This window comes from Ochotona curzoniae, unplaced genomic scaffold (assembly GCF_017591425.1).
Source record: "Ochotona curzoniae isolate NIBS_2020 unplaced genomic scaffold, NIBS_Ocur_1.0 scaffold_2587, whole genome shotgun sequence".
In the NCBI taxonomy this organism is placed as follows: Eukaryota; Metazoa; Chordata; class Mammalia; order Lagomorpha; family Ochotonidae; genus Ochotona; species Ochotona curzoniae.
Window position 1 is genome coordinate 27,097,951 of NW_024467096.1, and position 18,029 is coordinate 27,115,979.

An 18,029-nucleotide genomic window follows, 5' to 3' on the forward strand; every position below is an offset into this window, starting at 1 on the left:
AGCGCCCAAAGAGCATAAGCTGACAATTGCAAATTTTAACTCTGTCTTTATGGCTTCCTTGGACATACTCAACTGACTTCTTGTCTCCATGTATATGCATAATACGCATCTTAAACGTAACATATTCAATCCTGAAAACTCCATATCTCAATCTTTTCAAAATGCCACTCGCAAAACTCAGGAAATGACACCACACTGCAATAGATGGCTTTCTCATCCACCCAGCTACCCATTAATCAGCACAATCTTCAACTAAGAGAACATTCTGTGCCCATGAGGAAATCTTGGCTGCTATAACTTCAGAATATATACTACATGGCCCCACTGTCCGCTGGGCAACCTGGATGGCTGAAGTGACCTTAGTTGGTCCCTTTGTTCATCTTCACTTCTAGGGTCCATGCTCTATACAACAGCCGTGAGACACCTGGAAACACCCATCATCAGTCCATGTCTCTCCCTTGAACTCAATGTTAGAAAGAAATCAAAGCCCCTCTGGGACTTCACAGGCTGGCAGAGCTCAGGCCTGGCTCCTCTCCTTCCGCATTCCTCCCCACCAGCTTCTCTCTCCAGCCTCTGCTCTTCCTCAAATCCTCTAGGCATGCTTCCAACCCTTTGCGCTCATTGTTTCCTCCACCCAAGATTCTCTTCCCCCAACATCGTGGTGATATGGGTGGTATACATATGGCTTACTATTTTTGCAGTAGAAATACATGTAAAAATAAGTTCATTTCTGAGATAAGTCAAGCTATAACAAATATGCATTGCTCCCATTACCACCCCAGGCAGAATGTGCTTGTGTACATAAAAGGACAGAACAAAGTGTACTTAGAACATTGAAACCTGAGACTTCGCAGGCGTTCTTGGATCTAGACACTGTTACAGCCCAAGCACTTTACTTAATTTTTCACTTTGAAGTTTGATTTTCTAAAATTCAGTGAACAGGTAGTGCATTGGGAGGAGTGGTTACTGCTGTTCTCAGGCAACCATGGTGGCTGGGACTCACATGCCTCTTGGATACCATGGTCCCATTGTCTACAGCCTACAGGACTTTTAGAGGATCCAGGAAATTGCTTTAATTTATTTTGAAATACTAAGAAAATTAAGCTTTTATGTGGCATAAAATAATTGAATGTGCAGTACTGATATATGCATTTGTATACTGATACACTTTTTTTTTTAAAAAAAAAAAGACTTTTATTTATTTTTATTGCAAAGTCAGATATACAGAGAGGAGAAGAGAGAGAGGAAGATCTTCCATCCGATGATGCATTCCCCAAGTGATCGCAACGGCCTGAGCTGAGCCGATCCTAAGCCTGGAGCCAGGAACTTCTTCCAGGTCTCCCACACATGTGCAGTGTCCCAGGTTTTGAGCCGTCCTCAACTGCTTTCCCAGGCCACAAGCAGGGAGCTGGATGGGAAGTGGAGCTGCTGGGATTAGAACCAGTGTCCATATGGGATCCCAGGGCACTCAAAACAAGGACCTTACCCGCTAGGCCGTGGCTCCGGTCCTCTGATACAGTCTTAATACATATATTGGAGCAAGGGATGCACAAAGCCAACGTGTGGAAGCCAGTGGAGCATTGGTTGCAGCTCCAAGGGAAGGCACTTTCATACAGCTTACTGCAGGGATGTTGCCTCCTTGGGCAGCCCCATGACAAAAGGAAAACTACCATTTCACAAACATCCACATAGATGGACACTTCCTGTCTGAAATCACAGACAGTTGCAGGCCTTGTTGCCCAGTAGAGGCACCTGTTTCCTGCTCAGAGGAGGCATGCCTTCTATGTGGTTAGTGTGGCTTGAGTAGTGCATAGAACACACAAAGGCAAAAAGAAAACCCAAGACAAGTGTAGAGGTGGCAACATTACCAAAGGTGATGCAAAAGAATAGAAAACATATGATGGTAATTATGTGTCACGGGGTGGTCATGAAGTAAAGAAACTGAGTTAGACATATCTGTCCAGATTGTCCTGTGAACAAGCAGTGGATCAGCAAGCATATGGCAACGTCCGTGCCAGAGCGCCTGGGTTGACATCTGCCTCCAGTTGTTGACCCCAGCTTCCTGATGGTGCCCATCCTAGGAAGCAGCAGATGACACCTCAAATGACTGTGCTCCTGCCAAGTGCTTAGAAGACTTGTACTGACAGCACAGCCCCTCATTTCAGCATGTGAGGAGCAAGCCACTGGGTGGAAAGGCTGTCTGCTTGTTGGTTCTCTGCTTCTCAAATACATAAAATGACAGTAATATTCACAGTCAGAGAAAATAATGCACTTGTCATAGCATGATGCATGAGAATGTCTCTGGATGAACTATCTACCTTAGCACCTTCATGGAAATGGAGTGCAAAATAATGTCATCTGAGATGAAATCTATTATCTTCCTCTCAGTATCCCTAATACTCCCCTTAAAAATCATCATCACAGTAAATCACTGATAAAAAAATCTATTTCTCAGTGTGATGGATTGCAGCAAAGGTGGAAACCCTGATAACTCATGATGAATTAGTGGGGAAAACCTGGTAACTGTTGATGTGGAACACAAAGGAATACTGAGATACTGAGCCACAACTCTCCTGCCAGGTCCTGTTTTGCATACACGGATTGTAACTTATTTAGTCCTTACAATAGTGTCACAATGTAGTTATTAGAATCGTTACTTTGGCAGAGAAACTAAGTCATAGAGGTTAAGTAACCTGACTAAAGGGCACAGCTATGCAGGGTCAGGGCTGGGAGGCAGGTGCAGACCCTGACTCGAGAGTTTGCCCTGTTACAAGTCACTGAATAAAGGAATCAGTAGAGCTGGCAGAGTATCATCCTGATCGATTAAAAGCCACAACATAACATCAGCAACATTTTATAGCGTTATGGAATTAATTGACATAGTATTGGGTAGCCAATATGTTTTAAAAAATGCAAGTTCTTAACCACGTCCTGTGACTTCTTCATTGACATTTCAATTTTAGTTTATATACAACTGGGTTCTATACACCTTAAAATGGCTATAGATTATTATTCAGCTGTCTCATGTCTGTTTTCACTTTAGTATTTAGCATTTTATAGTGTTGAGGCATAATTTTGCTCTACCTTCAGACCAGAGATAGTCTTCCCAACAAGTCATCGAACTTATCTGGAAAATAAGATGCTGGACTCTATGCTTGGTATGTGCCTGCAAAGAAAGAATCTCATGTGAACTTGAACTGTGGTAATGCTACAAGGTGGAGGAATCCATCGTGGGGGGAGGGTTTGGGGAGAGGTGGGGAGAATCCCAATACCTATAAAACTGTGTGACATAATGCAATGTAATTAATAAAAAAGATTATTTATTAAATAAAAGAGAATGTAAGATTCAAAAAAATAAAGGAATCAGTAGGTATACACAAGTTATAATAACCATTCTTTAAAATATGTAGTAAATATATTTTACCAATGATGTCAATTGTGTTTTCCTCCACTCCTTGTGTTGTAAAATTCTAGGAAATTGCCCCTTTCATCAACACTGCATTTCTTAATTTAATGATAATGAAATCCCTGACTAAAGCTAACCAATTCACCTGAAATTGCCTCCGAAAGTTTCTCTTGCTTCAATAAATATAGACCAAATTATAAAATAATTAAATTTGTACCTTGTAATGTCAAATATATTCAAACAAGTTTGGCTTTCTTCCTGTGTTTTATTGTTTGCTACCGTGTTTCAACATGTTTCTACCCTCTCTACTAGAGTTTAGAATACAATCAAATACATTCCTCCACAGTTGGATCTGAACATGGGAAACCAGGCACACACAGGTCTTACTCCAGCACTCCTGTGCTACTGTAGAAAAAGTGTTAGTAATCCATTACTTTGGGTTTTCTTCTTTTCAATTTTTAAAATGTATTTTATTTTCATTTGAAAGGCAGACTGTACAGAGAGAAAAGAAGGGGTGGGGGGGAGAGAGCTCTTCTACCTGCTGATGTACTCCCCAAAAGGCCACAGCAGCTGCAGCAGAGAGCTTCCCCATGGTCTCTCTGATGAGCGCATGGGCTGAAGAGCCTGAGTACCCTCCTGCTGCCTTCCCAGAGCATACGCAGGAATCTGGATTGGAAGGAGAGAAGCCAGTACACCAACTGTCACCCATATGGGATGCCAGTGCTATAGGCAGAGGCTTAACCTACTCTGCTACAGTTCCAGCCCCAGTTCTTCTCATTTTCTTATCTTTCTAGTTCTGTGCTGTGGACTTGAGTAAGTCTACAGAGGCACCAACCTTCTCTTTCTTCAGATTTCCTTGCCATACCCCATGTTGGCCTGGGCTGTTTGGTCCTTGGTTCAGATCTCCACATCCTTCTCCCAATGCAAATGACAGTTTTATCTCTCAGTGAGGATAATTTTGTGAGTTTTTTTTTTCTCTGTTAAAGATATTTTGACCATCTTCAAAGTTCAGGAATTTTTCTGAAGACAGATCGCTCAGTCTGCTGTTAAACATAAACTCAACCTTAATTGAAGGTTGAGCAATAAATGGGCACTAGATCAATAATGATATGCTCAACTGCAGATGAAATTGGGTCCCTGGTAAGCAAAGTGCATTCTGTCCAAAGTTTTAATACAAAGAGTTCATTCCGCCGATTCTCTCTACTGAAGTCGATATTTGTCTTATTTCATGTATCTTTATGATTGTTAAAATAATATGTAATCGCCAAATCTATCTGGAAAACAAAGAAAAGCAAAAAGACAATTGTAAAAATATTCATAGCCCTACCTTTGAGATAACAAATGTCAATTATATTGACTAGTCACCAAAAGGGGCTATGTTACATTTAATATATATATACACATAGTATATATATTAATATATACTATATACATTTCTTTCTTCCACTAATATGTTTTTTACATCATCCAACATTCTTCTATAATGTAATTCATTATTGATTTATTTTGTTGATAGATTGAATCTGACATTATAGATAATTATATAATTTGTTGTGCATGAATGCTTCAACTTGATGTTTTCCTCTTGCTGGAGTCTTAGGTTATTTCCACTTTTTAAACTCCATAAACAGTAATGCAACAAACATTTTTACCCATAAATTTCTTTTCAACACGATTGTTGTTTTCTTAGGATAAATCCCCAGTAGTCTAATTGCTAAGTCAAAGACAATGTACTTTTTTTTTTATCGCTTGAGGCATTTTGCCAATTTCCCTTTTAGATAATGTTGGTCCATAATCTCTTTGTTGTCTCCGCTATAAATTTTTCAAGTCAGTAAATTTTTTTAACCCCACCTTTATATTAACAACAGAAAATCATGTGACTTTCGAATTCTGAGGTTCACTCTAATACAGGTTACTATGGTTGGGGAATGAAGGAAAGATGTTATTCCCTCCAGAGTACCAAATTCTAAATAAAGAAGGGGGCATGTATCCCACAGTTAAGATGCTAGCATCCCATATTTAAACACTTGGCTCTACTCCTGCCCTAAACTGGCTGCCAAGAAAGACACTAGGAGGAGGCAGGATAGCTCCAGTGCCAGAGTGTTCATGCCAGCCAGCCACGCGGGAGGCTTGGACTGTGCTGCCAGCTTCCAGCAGTGGGCAGGGCCAAATCTCCACCAGTACAGGTACTTAAGGACTAACCCAGCCAGCAGGAGGGCTGGCTTTCTCCAGCTCTGTAAATAAACAAGTAAATAAAAATGTTTCAGGATAAGCCAAGTTTGTCAACAAAACCTTTCTTTGAGGGTCGTTTATATTAGAACCTCCTTGTACCTTCTTTGTCTTTATATCATCATCTCAAAATTTGTTCTATTCATTTTGAAAGGCCCTAAAACAGAGAGTGAGAGAGAAAAAGAGAGACAGAATTCTTTCATTTGCTAGTTCACATCCCAAATTGCCACAATGGCACAAACGAGTAACTTAAAAGTTAGAGTACGAGATCTTTGGACTTGGATTTACTTGACTAGAAAAGTATTATCTGCTCTTGCCAGCAGAGCCAGTAACGTGGACACGGAGAGGGGGTCTGGGGATGAAGCACTGACAGGAGAACAGTGATGGTGGAAGTCTCTGCGAAGTCTCCCTTTATTGCCCCTTCACCTCTCCTTATATACTCTTCCCCCACATCCTCATTCAGCAGGATATTGGATACAGATGAGTCCAATTAGTCTAGGTGTTTTTAGCTACAAGCCCAGTCCCTGTTCCTGACCAGGATAATGAGCACTAATCAACTCCTTAGCTCTCAACAGTACCCATCCCCCTTTTTTTCTTTTAAAGCAGATTTGAATGTGCCTGTCTTAGGTTGTGGACTCTCAGGTCCTCAGCCTTACCTGTCATCGGAATCTCCGAAGCATGACAGAGCCCCTGTGTTAGGTTGGTCAGTGCCGGTTCATCTTACCCGTCACTGGCTGCCATTCAACGCGTTGCCTGCTTCAGCTGCACAAACTATACTTGGGGAGGCTGGTAACCCTGTTCCATGGCTCGAGTATCTTTAGCTTGGTAGCAAAGAGCAGACAGTAGTTCCCAAGCTTGGGAAACATTTTGCACTTGCACAGGTGTTACATACCTAAAGACATATGATGGAGAACAAGAGGACCTGACCATATCCCACAGCATGTACCACTCCTCTGCCAACAAATCAACCTGTGGTTACAACGTAAACATGCCCAACTGCACATGTTAATCTATACAGTTCTGTTGTTCCATAGCTCAGGTAGGCAGTTCTACAAACTTGTTCATGGTCTCAGCGGTAGCTGCAGGGTGTCCTAGGGTTACTGTTGCTGTGGTGGTGTGTGCCAACGCCAGGGTAGTGCTGGTTACGATGGTTGATGTTATACCAAAGTCTCCTTTATGCCTTATCAGGCCAACAGAGGCCTCTCGGTTAGCCCCGACAGGCACAGGCAGGATTCTGGGCAGCCGCATGACAACAGTAGTATCGCCGTTGCCATTCCAACATGCTGTTAGGGGGCAGTTGACCTCGGTGCAACTCACTTCAGAGACGTTTTCTGTATGTAAGAGAGAGAGAAATGGAGAGATAACACAGGCAGACACTGGCTTAAAACTCAAGGAGCTAAGGCTCACCCACATGAACCAGTCCTCAAATCCAGAGGAGTGATTGAACTAATAATTTCCATAGGAATAATTGCCTCCCTTAATAAGAAAAAAAGGGGGGGCCTGCATTGTATGTCCATTCCCCACAAAGCTGCAACATAGAAAAGGTGGGAAATATCGGGACTTTGGTGCTCATAGGAGGAAGAAAAAAAAGAGGGGTGCTTAACAATATACTAATAAATAATATATAAAGGCCTATTATACTTGCTTGTCCCATCGATCTTCTGACTCAAATGCCATCACCTTCTCAGTACCTGAGCTTTCACAAGACTTAGCAGCAGGAGCTTGCTGGACAAGCCTCTCAGCAATCCACCATGGGCCATTTTCATTTTCTCTGAACACACAAATCAATCCTCGCACCATATGAGAACAGGATCTGGGCCTTGCCACTGACCAGTCAAGGGATCCTTCCACAGCATGTAACCCTTTTGCTTCTGAGATGGATTCCAATGACGATCCACAGCTGACCGTCCTCAGCATCCAATGTTAGGAAACTTAAGATAAATAATACAAGGTTCAAATGATCTCAGGGAGTGCTATACTCCCTCTTTTTTGTTCTAATAAGGTAATCCTTAATAGTATGGTTGGTGTGTTCCACAATACCTTGTCCTTGAGGATTATAAGGAATGCCTGTAATTAATTGGATATAGTGGGAGGCAGCAAAATCACAAAACTTACTGCTGGCATAGCAGGAGGCATTATCAGTTTTGATAACTTTGGGAGTTCCCAAGATGGAAAAGCATGCATAGCAATGGGCTAGAGTGTGCCTGACTTGTTCCCATGTCTGAGTAGCTAGAATAAATCCAGAGCAAGTATCGATCATAACATACACATACTTTAGTGTCCCAAACTCCGGGATGTGTGTCACATCCATTTGGCAATAATCTTAATATGATTCAACCAACCTGATCTGCTGTCTCCACAAAATGAGAGATTAATCTGTTGGCATTCTTGAGGCCTCTTAAGAATACCAAGGGAAGCCCTAGATTTTGAAACTTTTGAATTTTTGCACACCTTTTTAAAGATGGTTAAATCATCTGAGCTATGGAAATTTTGGGGGGTTTATTACAGTTCTGACAAATTTGAAGTACCAAATAATTAAATGGAAAAATAGATTGTATTTTGTCTGGGACTATAGCTAATCTTGCCTCAACTGAACGGAGAGATGCTGAAGTTGCTCCTGTAAATCTTTCACAGCTGCACCCAGATTTAATGGCGCCGATGGCACCGGCAGTGCAGAGGGCTCCATGCCTGTCCAAAAGTGATTTTTGCTTGGCACACGCTCTATGGGCACATGCTCTACAGGTAGAGGATCCTTGAAAGTCTCATTTCCATCCTCTTCCCCTTCCTCCTCCTCAGAAGAGGACCGCGAATCTTCTTCGCACAATTTCTTCAAATTTTGTCTGGTTTGGGATTCCTTCTTCTTCTTCTTCTTCTTTTTTTCTTTTCTTTTTTTTTTTTTTTACCATGGATTGGGGCTCCCTCTGTCTTTTTACTCTTTTTGGAGTTCCTTCTGTGTTCTTACTCTGGTTTGTGGTTCCCTCCCCCTTCTTATGGATAATTTTTCAAGAAAGGGTTGCACCACCACTTGAGAAGGTGGCAAAGCATTATTTACCAAGCGCCAGAGGAAAAAGGTGGCTACAAGGAGAGACGTATCCATGGAGATATCTCACAGTTTCAACGAACTTCTGCAAGGTCTTAAGCTTAGTGTCGGTGCCTTGTGATTGGAGCAGATCTCACATTCCCTTAATCATTTGCACTTAAGCGAATTCTTGCCCCATGATAAATTTTACTTATGCCCCTGCAATATTTTTAGTTCTAAGCTTGCCTCTGGATTTCCAGAGTCCCTCAGATTATCCCTTGTGCCCCAGGGCAGGGAGAAGGTCTGGGGATGAAACCATCAATGCCCCTTCAGAGTTCCAGGGGTCTCTCAGATTGTCCCTCATGTCCTAGGACAGGAAGAGGGTCTGGGGATGAAATAACTTATGCCCCTGCAAAGTATTTGTTTCTAAACTTACGTTCTTAGGTCCAGGGATCCCTCAGATTGTGCCTTGTACCGTGCCTCACATTAGGTGCTGTTTCTCTGGCCAGCAGAGCCTGTAATGTGGACACGGAGAGGCTCTGGGGATGAAGCACAGACAGGAGAACAGTGATGGTGGAAGTCTGTGAACTCTCCCTTTATTGCTCCTTCACCTCTCCTTATATACTCTTCCCCTAAGTCTTAATTTAGCCAGGATATTGGGTAAAGACAAATCCAATTAGTCTAGGTGTTTTTAGCTAGAAGCCCAGGTCCTGTTCCTGACAAGGATAATGAGCACTAATCAACTCCTTAGCCCACAGCAATTATCCACAATATTTTATTATGAGGACACCCAACAATTGAGTCAACCTCTTTGTGAGGTTTCTGCAGGAGAGATGTGGGCTCATCTTTGTGGAACTGCAATATTCATTGGTTTGCTCAAGAAGGTGAGGAGTGTAACAGGCTGAGCTAGGCATAACCATGGAACACCCCAATGCTCATGAGTACTGGAGTTGTGAACAGTTGGGCTAGTCCAGGCTGCAGTACACACCCAGGAACAGGTTGTGGGGTGGGCCAGGCTGCAACATCCACCAACACATACAGAGGCCAAGACAGAAGGGGCAGAGTATGTTGGGTAAGGACCTAGCACCCACTGGCAAATGTGAGATCTGGGTTTGGGAGTAGGCCTGATGGGGGAATTTCAGCAACTCACCCGGTGGGCTGTAGCTCCCACTGACAAAAGTGTAAGTCAGTGCTTGGTGTTGGTCTATCTGGGCAAGACTGCTCCACTTGTCAACAAGTGTGTGGGTTTGTTCTGGATGGGAAGGGGAAATGGACCGGCAGGGCCAGGCCAAACTTTAACAAAAGTGGCATGTGCAGGAGGCAGGATGGTGTGACGGCCATGCTAGGCTATTACAGATACCAATTTGCATGAAAGCCAGTGATGGGGCAAGCTGGGCAGGGTTAGGATATAGCACTCACCAACCAGAGTTGGGACTGGAGGTGGGCTGGGATAGGTCAGGCTGTAGCTACTGATGGCAAAGTTCAAGATGGGGGATGGGCTATGCCAAGCTTGATCAGAGCAAGCACATGTAAGATCTTTTGCTCGGGGCAGTCCTGGTCAGGTAGCTAAGGTTTTGCCCCAGCTGAGTTATGGTTCCTACTGATGTGCATGAGAGCTGGATTGGGGGAGGTGAACTGGGCTCGACATGATCGCAGCATGCCTCACCATGGATGTGGACTGGGTCTGGGGTGTGCTAGACTGGACTAGGCTCCAGCACCCCTTGGTACTTGCAAGAGACAAAGTGGGTATAGGACAGGCTGGGTTAGGCCTCAGCACCCACTGAACTACACGAGAGCTGGGTTTGAGCATGGACCAGGCATGACAGGGGCTGTAACACCAAATAGTAAGGCTAAAATGGGTGTGGGCCAGTTGGGCAAGGCCACTCTACCTGCCAGAACAGAAGGTGAGCCAACTCAGGCTGAGCCAAGGACCTAACAGTGTGTGCAAGAGCTGCCACAGGGAGGTGATCTGGGGGCTGGCTAGTGGGGTCAGTTGTCTGAGTTAGGCTGCTGTAGCCATTGGTGTGTATAAAAGCTGAATGGAATGTGGGACAAACCCAAACAGTTTGCTGCACATACTGGCATGTGCAGGAACCAGGTCTGGGGGCATGTCTGCTGGGGGTTGTTAGGGACTGCTCTGACTGGGCTGCAGTTCCTGCTGGTGTACATGAGGGCTGAGTGTGTGATGGGCATGTTTGGGTTGGGCTGCAGCATCCACTGATTTGAGTTAGAGATGGGGTTAGAAACAGAATTGATCAGCAATTGCAACCATTGATGAGTGTGTGGGCTGAAGTGGGTGACAGACTAAGCCAGACCCCATACTGGCTAGCACACACCGGAATCAGGTCTGGGGTCACTTCAGATGAGGTTTGTTTGGGGATGCCCCCAATTGAACTGCTGGACACAGATTCCAACCACAGGGAGAATCACAGGATCTATGATCTGACTATGGAGGGCTTGCATCAGAACTGGTCTCCTCAGTTGCTGAAGATAGTGCAGTGGACCACATACTCAGATGCTCATTGGGGGATATGGCAGTCCATTGCAATTTCAGAGGACTTCTACTACCAAGGCATGAGTTAGAAGCAGAACAAATCGGACAACTGTTCCAGTCAAGCATTGACAGCAAGTATCTGGGTAAAGGTAAAAGGAGACTCTAAGGTGAACTGTGTCAGCCATGGACCTTGCAAGAATTTCCTCATCAACAACATGTCAGAACTATTGAAAGGACTTGAGCAGAGCCTGCGAGGTGTGCTCCACATCAGGGACCCTGGGATCACATCAGGTGGCCATCCCCCATCCCAAGGTAGTGATGCAGCTAGGATCCTGGGTGCAGCTTCTCTCCATCTCGCCCCTGTTCCCCCAGCATGTCTCAGTAAGGATGTGGACTGGGTTTGTGGTGTGCTAGACTGGACTAGGCTCCAGCACCTCTTGGTGCCTCATCTCTCCCCTCTTCCCACTTTTTCCTATTCCTCGACCCTTCCCACCCTAATCAGAGATCCAGACAGGCATACTTCCTTCTCATCTATGTAAACCTCATCAAAATTAATTTTTTAAAAAATGCAAAAAAAAAATGTTTTGATGTGATGACACCCAACAATAGAGTGTCAACCTCTTTGTGAAGAAAGAGTCCAGAGATGTCTTCCCTCCCACACAATGTCTGGGTCAATGGTATTTCACTTGCTGTCTGAAATCCCTTCCTACACAACGTATAGAACATTTTGTTTTGCCAGTGATCCTCCTAGTAATAGCTGCTGTTAAAATTTTCAATTGCTTTGGGGGAAATGACCTGATGGGGACAAGGCTGTTGTGTTTTTAGACTTATATTGAACTATCTAAGCTTAACGAGGTTTACAGTCTGATAGAGAATATACGTCTGTGATTTGCTTATCTGACAGGTAGACAGCCTGAACATAACTGAGTTTTTGCACATTATTGGGACTGTTGAGTCATATTATGAAATTCCAGTCAACACATTTTTTCCTCTTTTCTAGAACAGGCTAACTCTTATGAAGCATTTTTCTGATAGATTGTCTTAAAAAAAAATCTGTGCCTTTCCCCTACCAAGCTGTGAACTTCCAAATTTTTCAGAGTAACAGCTCTGATGCTCAAAAGAGGAACAGAATTTATAGCTAAAGTTGTTAAAATCATGCCAAAAAAATTAACAATGATCCGATAACTAAACATTTCTTAAAAAGCTTCTGTTGTGTGAGATAGACACTCTTCTACAAGTGTTGATGAGAGTGAATTAGTAACAGCTTTCTAAACTCAACTTGGCAATATGCTCTAGGAAATGTACACCTGGGGCTAGTGTTGCAGCATAGTCAGCTAAATCACTGGTTGCAATTTAGCCTTTCAAATTTATAGATATATCTTTTTAAAAATCTATGTATTTTTATTATTGGAAAGACAAATTTACAGAGAATATGAGAGACAGAAAGATCTCCCATTCATTGGTTGGCTCCTCAAGTGGCTGCAACAGCTAGAGCTGAGCCGATCTGGAGCCAGGAGCCAGGAGCTTCCTCTGAATCTCCCATGCAGATACAGGGTTCCAAGGCTTTGGCCAGTCCTCCACTGCTTTCCCAGGCCATCAACAGGGAGCTGGATAGGATGTGGAGCAGCCGGTACGTGAATTGGTGCCCGCATGGGATCCCAGCACTTGCAAGTTGAGGATTTAGCCACTGAGTCATTGCGCTGTGCCCAATAAATACATCTTTTACAAATAGATAATGAATAAACTTATATTTGTCATATTGATTAGCATAGTAGTTTCAATAAATTTAAAGAGCAATTAAACATGAGGAAATACACATAATAAATAAAATAGTTACAGCATCTTTAAAAAAAAAAAAGGATTTACTTATTTGAAAGGCTTAGAGTGAGAAAGGGAGACACAGAGAGATGGGTGCTGGTCTGGTTTAAGACCCAGTTACTCCTCTTCTGAGCTAACTCCCTTCTGACAAGCTGGGAAAAGCAGAATCTGTTCCAAGCATTTGGGTTCTGGCCACCTACTTGGGAGACCTAGATGAAGCTCCTGGCCCCTGGCTTCAGCTCGGCCCAGCCCTAGCTCTGGCACCCTCTCAGAAGTGACAGCACCAGCAGGCGGAAGATCTCTCCATCTCTGCCTTTAAATCTTTCAAATGAATAAATGCATCATTTTAATTCTTTCTTTCATAAAATGAAAAATGATGTTCAGTGGGTAAAATAAGATATACAATACATATATATGTATATACTACTTATGCATAAAAGTTTCTTACATTACTGATTTTTTACTCATAATTTTGTTTAAATAAACAAATGAAGAGAGAAGAATCTTGAAGGAAGTATATCACGAAATTTAAAAAAATACTTATGGCAATATGATTATTTGTGACTATTGCTTTCAGGTTTTCATTATTTTGGCCTGTTTCATTCCTCCCAAAATGCATATATGTTAATTTGTATTATATGAAAGTTGTTTTGAATGAGAAGGTAGGAAGGAAGAAGGGAAGGAAGGAAAAGAAGAAAGGTTAATAAGTAAATTTCCATGTAAGAAAAATACTATTCTAGGAAAAAAAGTAAAACAAGGAACGCTTGATCAGGCTGCTACATGTGGTATCACAAACACAAGTACTTCTTTGAAACCATGCCATTAGAAAGAAAAAAAGACGTGTGGCTGCCAGAATAGATTGCAAGATAGTCATTTACATTATGTGTATTCTGGTTACAGGAATTAAAAAATAAGAGATTAAACAACATGCTAGTGTTGACTGACACTTTATTAACCAGCAATTACTGAAGCTGCTTTTAACCTAGGACAAATCCCACTTCTTTATAAAAATTTATAAAGAATCCCTGCCTTGGCAGGTCATGAGAAATGCTTGCCCATCCCTGCCTTGGCAGGTCATGAGAAATGCTTGCCTCATGGATTCTTTTGACATTCTTCTCTCACATGTTTCAGACTGGTATCTACACGTGTAGGACCATGGTTGATATTTTTTCTCTGTTTATGACCTGATAGTGTCTGCCATGTCACCTGCTTAATACTTGTGAAAAAGTAGATATTAGTCTGGGTTCATGGTTGCCAAAGAAGAAAGCGTCTCTGAGTAATTTAGTAAGTACAGGGAAACCCTAGAAGAGTCGTGGCCCGCTGACAAACTGGAAGGCCAAACAGGCAGATGCAAACAGGAGAGTGGGGACAGCCCAGCACAACCAGGCCTTTCCCCAGGAACTGACTCTTAGGACATCCTGACACGGCTGTCACCATGGTTACCCACATCAGGCCAGCTGTGCTCACTGCCGCTGCACACCACGGCTCGTCCAGCCCTGCGTGCTGGGGTCCTGACTCCAGGGCTGTGGTGGGGACATTCACCCTGCCACTCCAGTTGCATGGGGTAGGGAAAGCTAGTCCATCTTCCTGGGCTGCGGTAGGATTTGAAGCCTGAAGCCTCACTCACTATTGTTGGGAATCTTCTCAAACAAGAAGACCTGGTAATGCGCGATAACAATGTGGATGTCTTTGATGGATGGTGGTGATGACTCAAATGGAAACATGCTTAACAACAAGCATTTCTCAGCACCTAGTGACCTAAGACAGTCATTTGCCTGCCTACAGTAACTAGCTATTCCATAGTCTTTGTCTTTGCTAGGAATCCGCGCATTTGTCTCCAAGTCTCCCTGACAAAACCAGATAGAATCAGCTATAACCAAGAGTGCAACTGGCAAGGTTGCTGTTGTGGCAGAGAGGGAAAGGCCTCCATTTGTAGTGCCTGCTAATGCGTGTGCACTGATTGGTGCCCTGGTTGCTCCACTTCTGATCCAGCTTTCTGCTAATGGCCTGGGGGAAAATAATAGAAGATGACCAAGTGTTTGTGCCCCTGCCACCCATGTGTAAGACAAGGATGAAGTTCCTCGCTTTTGCTTGGATCAGGCCTGGTTGTTGCGGTCAATTAGTGAGTGGACTAGGGCATGAAAAATCTTTGTCTCTTTTTCTCTCTGTGCCATTCTGTCTTTCATAGCAATAAATGAATTTTTAAAAGATTTATTTATTATTATTGCAATGTCAGATATACAGAGAGGAAGAGAGACAGAGAAGATCTTCTGTCTGATGATTCACTCCCCAAGTGACCACAACAGCCGGAGCTGAGCTGATTCGAAGCCAGGAACCAGGAACTTCCTCCAGGTCTCCCATGTGGGCGCAGAGTCCAAAGGCTTTGCACCATTCTCGACTGCTTTCCCAGGCCATAAGCAGAAAGTTGGATGGGAAGTGGAGCTACCACAATTAGAACCGGTGCCCATATAGGATCCCAGCACATCCAAGGCGAGGACTTTGGCTGCTGAGCCACTATGCCACTATGCCAGGATCTAAATGAATATTTTTAAGCAAAAATTTTCTTGTAAATTTCCCCAGCCACGGATGACCAGCATAGATTCTGAAAAAAGTACGCCCAAATGGAGCAAACTTAACCCATTGCCAGCATGGTGAGCATCTAGCAAGTACTGTTGATATCTCATCCAGATCTCCTCCACTGAGCAGGTGCCCGGTCAAACCCAGCTGTTGTGTTGGCAGTGCATTTTTCAGAGAATTGCCTGTGGCCGAGTTTTCTTCTCCCCCAACAGCTCTCCATACACCAGGATGGCATACAGTGAAGACCAACACCCAGACGCAGTAAACAGTGGACTGCAGTGCATGGCCTGGAGCTGCCTGTGGAATCACCCCACGCAAGGGTCGAGTGGATACCTCCTCCAAGCAGAATTGCTTTCTTCTGCCCCAACCCTGCTCTGTTGTTCCCTTGTGCTCTCAGCACACCCTCCATTAGTCACTCTCACAGTATTTTCCAGCCCTGGGTCAGTCTGCCTTTAGGGTGTCCCAGACAGTCACCATTAAATATCTTAAAAGAAGAAGAAGAAGAAAAAAAAAGACTTTCTTACAATTACAAAGGTATTGATGTTTTAAGTCACATTTTAATTCTATTTCTACACAAAAATCCTTTTCATGCATGAAAAGTGATATATTTGGGCCTTTTTTGTCTAGTTTTAAAAGACTTTCCAGAATGTGCCTTATGGAAAATAAGTTTCTAGAACCAACCCACCAGGCAAGAAAGAGGGAAAAAGACATGGTAGAAGATTTTATGTGGAATGACTTGAGGAATGTTGCATGATGTATGTTACTGTTGGAGATTCATCATGCATATAGACCATGAAAGACAGAGGCGGCACTGCCAGTCAAGGGCCCTGGCTGGTTGGTGTTCAAATCCCAATGTATCCATTAGCCAGTAATTAGGGTCATCACTCAACCTTCCTGTTACCAAGTCTGTAATATGGAGGAGAGATTCTGTGTACTATGTGTCACATTGTGAAAATTAGGTGACAGACCAAATAAAACATTCTTAGAATAGTGTCAGTTAGGGTTGGCATAGTGATATGACAGCCATATGGGTGGTAGTTCATGTCTCAGCTGCTCCACTTCTGATCCAGCTCCCTTCTTACAGCCTGGGAAGGCAGCAGAGAATGGCTCAAGTCTTTTGGCTTCTACACCCACGAACGTAGCAGAGAATGGCTTAAGTCCTTTGACCTTTGAGCCCATGTTGGGGACATGGAAGCTATTCCTGGCTTCAGATCTGCTTCAGATCTGCTCAGTTTCAATTGTTGCAACCACTTGAGCAGTGAACCAATGGCTGGAAGATCTCTCTCTTTCTCCCTTTGTCTCCTTCTCTCTCTGTAAATCCACCTGTCAAGTGAAAATAGATTCTTGAACAACAGCAACAAAAAAAGAATGGTCCCAGGCACATAGATACGTAGGTGTACATAAACTAGGAAAAAGAGTTAATTTTCCTGATCACAAACCCTTTTTACTCTCACCAAGAGCAAAAATAAAATGCACAAAAATCATGAGCTGCGTCTTGTAAAAGTTTGACCTGTTGAAACCAGAACATGCTGACTCATCACCAAGTGGAGGGCTTTGTCCCTAGGACCTGAGCAGTGTCAACAGTGATGCAAGAGCAACTTCAGCCAAATGCCCTGAGAGACAATCCCGAGCGCTCTGTATTTTTTTTAATTGCTATTGTATCTATAACAAAGTTAGTATCTGCTTAGCCTATATCAACATGAAGTTTCCACCTTGGTTGTAACGTCTTCTGGCCTAAATATTCATGATCTTATGGAGCAACAGGTTATGTGTTAATTTGATAAGTGGTGGTCCTCCTGCATCCCGGAACTGAGTGATGTGTTTGCACTCTTTACATTCACTGCCCTTCTAGGAGACAAAGTGAGAAACCCTCCCCTAGAAGGGAGAGCTTGGTGGAGATTCAACTTTGGCAAAGCTGGGGCTAAAAGCAGCCCCCAGGAAAAGGTATTTGCTTTGTCCAGTGGGTACAAGGGGCTTCAGGAACAATACATTTGTAAAATTAAGATAACAACAATTTGTAAGGGCTTTTATAGTTGGAATGAGGGCATATTCCACATTTCCTCACCTCCATGTGTCCAAAAACAAGCTCTGACCCCAACTGGGTTCCTGCAGCCTGAACAGCTCCATTTCTGTTGTAAGACAAGCTTTCCTGAAACAGCCTACGGGAATAAGTTCTAGAGAGTGTGTATCTAAGAATGGTTTCAGCTATCCATTTTTGCTTTTTGCCTAAGTCTTTTTTGGTTACATTTTTACCTTGTACTTGACCCAGAGGTCAAAGAAAAATGACCTGTAAACTTGACCTCAAGAAAAAGGTTACTTTTCATTACTTTTCACTTGGGTTCATAGTATATTCAAAGGTCATTCACTGGAAAACCCTGTTGTACACTGTTCTTTTGTAAACACATCTGACATTATGTAACTGCCATATAGTAGTAAACAGATCATCATGGCAAGAGGTTAGGTTGTACTACATAAACAAAAGCACA